This window comes from Apis dorsata, unplaced genomic scaffold (assembly GCF_000469605.1).
Source record: "Apis dorsata unplaced genomic scaffold, Apis dorsata 1.3 scaffold_667, whole genome shotgun sequence".
NCBI classification, from domain to species: Eukaryota; Metazoa; Arthropoda; class Insecta; order Hymenoptera; family Apidae; genus Apis; species Apis dorsata.
Genome location: NW_006263852.1, coordinates 303,578 through 307,884, shown reverse-complemented (window position 1 = coordinate 307,884; position 4,307 = coordinate 303,578).

The following is a 4,307-nucleotide window of genomic DNA, read 5'->3' as shown; positions in this document are numbered from 1 at the left end:
ACATAATTTTCAAAATTGTCTACAATCCACACAACATCATTTAATGATCACTACTTAATATACTGTATCATATTTCTTCTTCGAAAGTAATACAATAAAGGAATAGAAGATATATCGAAATATATATATCGAAATAAATGAATAGAGAAAAAAACAATAGAATAAGAGAGAGGTGTAATATAGTTTTGTTTCAGACGAGAAACGGCTATCGAATTACGTATTGATTATATTATTAAAAAAAAAAGAATTATCTGGGATCGATTTTTGTTAATTCTTTGTCTTGAAAATATTTATTCCTTTGCTAAAAATATAATCGTGTGTCAACACTTTATAAAAAAAAAGTCACGCATTCTATTTAAAAAAAAATGATTCTATTTAGAAATACAATTTTCTGTATTTTATTATACTATATATATATAAATCAGTTTCGATTTTGTTTTGCATCAGTATGTCTGTATCAAGTTTTTGTAACAAATTCGATGCATCCATTCGAACAGTTTCGTTTCCTTTCGTCCATTTACAAAGCATTTTTTTTAAAGTAGAGAAGAATTATGAAGGAATGGATTCAAGGGATAAATATTTTAATTCGAAGAGATACATATTTTTTTTTTTTTTACTTGGATTATACATTATGGATATTGGACTCCAACAAAATTCTTATAATACAAAATAAGAATATTCTGCTGATTGGCAGAATTAGCATTGAAATCTCTGCATTTTTAATATACCAACGAATGCCCTCGATAACACTATATTTGCTACGTCGAGAAAATCATACGTTTGTAAAAAGTCGTTTTAATTCTTTATGGTACATACAATCACTATTCTCGTTTTAAGAGAAAAAATATTTATGGCTCCTAATTTGATTCTTCCAAGATTTCGTTATAGACTATGCACCTAAAATTTTAAATTACTATTGAAAGACATTACAAATTTTTTGGAATATTATCACGTGTTTCGCAAGAATTTATATACTACTATTACTAAGCAGTCTTGATAATTATTGAATTGATTTTTCGTAAAAAAAATGTGAGTTTCGATATTTATTGATTCTAAAACTAAATAATATTCGTTTCATTCAACGTTATGAGAAAATATAAAACATTTAGAATAAAAAAAATTTTCTTCGATAAATAAAGAAAATTAATAAAAGAAATATGATATTTCTTTTTCATTTTTATGTAATAAATTGAACTATTTACAAAATAGTTTTTATGTAAAAGAAAATCTTTCATCAAATTATTACATCACATCATATAAAATTCATACACCTAAACAAAAATCTTTTCCTGTTTATATAAATAAACGAAGTATATTAATATAAATTATTTTTAAATTATTTGTAAAATAATAAAATGTTTTATTAATTATTATGGCAGAAATAATCCTTTATTATTAAACTATAGATTTTGTTCGAATATATATTTTACTATATGTATATGACTATATTCGATTAAAAAAATATTTCATAAGCTTCTCAAAATTTTACAGATTTTCACTTAAAACATAACTTTTATTATTTTTTCACATATTTTCTCTTTTTTTTTTCTCTTATACGATTAGTATGAATCTACATAAACAGTCTCTGTTTTAATACAAAATTAATATTTTTGTTTCATTTTATCTATTTTCACGTTAATCCTTATTGGTATATATAATATAATATACCATTCACGTAATATAAATAAATATTCGAAATAATAGAGTAATTTTGTTAATACGAAAAATTATAAAAAGTATATAAATAATTAAATAAATTAAAGAAATATAATTACATCTATTCTTAAAAGATGCTATGAATTATAATATATTATTATTTAATTAAAATTAATTAAATAATAAATTACAAATCAATTGACTGTTAGTATTGTAAAATTTGTCAATTGGTCATTTTGTGAAAATTATTAAATATATATTAAAAATATATTAAAACATACATAATTTCTATAAGATAAATATATCCTAAAATAAATAAAGTTTCAATTACGTAAAACATTCTACTATACATTCAAACAATTGTTTTTTTTTTTACACTTTAGAAAAAACTATTAATACATGAAATACAAACTTTAAATAAATCACACGAAAGCATATTGTTTCATATTATTTATAAAATAATTAATTGCTATAGTTATAGATTATTTTATCATTTTTTTTTTCCTTCACTATCATGATTATCATCAATAATTTTCAAGTGAAAATCTTAAAAATTTGAGCCATATTTTAGCACGATTTTATCATTTTGCCGCATGCTTAGCAAAATGTGTAATAAAAATGTGAAACGGAAAAAAATTAAAAACACACAATAAAATAAAAAATAATACAGAGAAAACCAAGTAGCAATAAAGAATACAAATAACTTAACTCTAAAATATGTCGATTGCGCACACGTGATAAATGATTACTATAAATATTGTTGCTACAAACAATTATTTCTCTAGTCGATAAATTCGATTGCTTCTAACACCTAGATTTCCTAAAACTCTTTCTCTTTATAAAATAACTAAAAAAATCATTCCTAAGATTCCGTTTTAAGAACTTAAATCCACATATTGAAAGTGTAACATATGCTTCCAAGATTTTTGATCGTTTTTCAACGCCAAAAAGAAAAAATATATATATAAGAAAAACGAAAAGAACATACAATTATGGCTACTCGTTTCCCTCGACGTAGCAGTGAATAAACACAGCAAATCACAAAACATAATCACAGCACTTACGAGGACGAAAGTGACGATTATAAGCTTTGTACTAAATATCTCACGGCTAAATCTCCGAAAAGAGATCTTTGTCCGATCGAAAAGATCTCGTCGTTTTCCATTTGTACTAACAACAAACTCTAACGAGTTATGTATATATATTTATACTATAATATATATATTTATATAATCTATGTAAACGAACAATCGATTTTTTGCTCGATACTCATGATATTCTCTAATAAACACGAAAGAGAAGGTTTCAATCGATCGGAGAAAAAGATAAATGTAAAAAAAGAAGGATATCAGAGATTTCGATCGAGTTCTCTAAAAGGAAACATATAATATATAAATAAGGGCACGATGATTTATAGAAACTAACAGAGAAACGTACACAGAAGGAAATTGTACTAAGAAACGGAGTCGAAGATCTTCATTGGAGGTTTTTAAAAGGAGGTTTCTTATTGTGATGATGTTCTATAAATGATGGTCACAGTGAATATTTGCACCGATCCTTAATATATCTTCTCACGAATTTCAATTTGAATTTCAATTCAAATTTTCTCGATCATTTTATTATTGATTATTAATTTTTCACTCGATATCGATTATAATTCAATAACATTACGCGATATGACGTAATTTAATTCACGTTTAAACGGAATGATTCTTAAGCCAAATATTTCAATCAATAGTGATCGCTGACGATCTATTAGCTATTAAATTTTATAAGATTGAAAGGTAATTTAACTTGATACGTGATAAAAATATTCTGTAAACCAGTGCAATTACAGGAACGCACAATGAAAACCTTGTCTCCAAATATTAATTAAATAAAATGTGAGAATCGCAAATCGATGCTTTCCGATTCACGCAATAAGCGTATACTGAGTCTATTTAAAATTGTTCTAACATATCCTCATCATTCACCAATATATACCAATAGCTTCTCCGTAAGATTAAACGGACAATTCTGCGGCACAGAAGATTTATTTCGAAAAATTGTTCATCGCACAGATGATTACGGTGCTGATAATGAAACTATAATCCCAACTTTTTCTTTTTTTTTTCTTTTTCTTTTCGTTTATGCAACTAATCGATCACAACCCATCTTTGGCTCCTTCAGGAATTTCTTTTTTTTCTTCCAAAGTTCCTTAAAAATCGCCTGATTCACAGTACGCAATTATTCCAAACAGGATAATTTTCAGATGAAGAAACGTGTCAAAAATATATATACGATACGCTATTATTTATCCTTCCTAGTGTGATCTAGCTTGATCTAGAGTTAAAGAAGAAGATTGTATCGAAAAAGATTTTTTGGAAGTTTTTTTTTTCGAAGATGTATCGAGGGTAAGAGTATTTCGAAGTGTACAATTTCGAAGTGTGTAGAGCCAGTGAAATCTAACGCGCGATTACGTGTAATCATCGATGATTCACACCGATTAACGAGAAGAAATTCATTTGTTGCATAGATTAACAGAAACTGTCAAAAGAGTATCGAGTATTTTTAACTCGAAAAGCTTTCGAAGAGGACGAAGAACATATCTTGTGTACCTGAACAGGGTACGATTAAATTAAAGAGAAAGAAAATTACCTAAGTGTAATGAA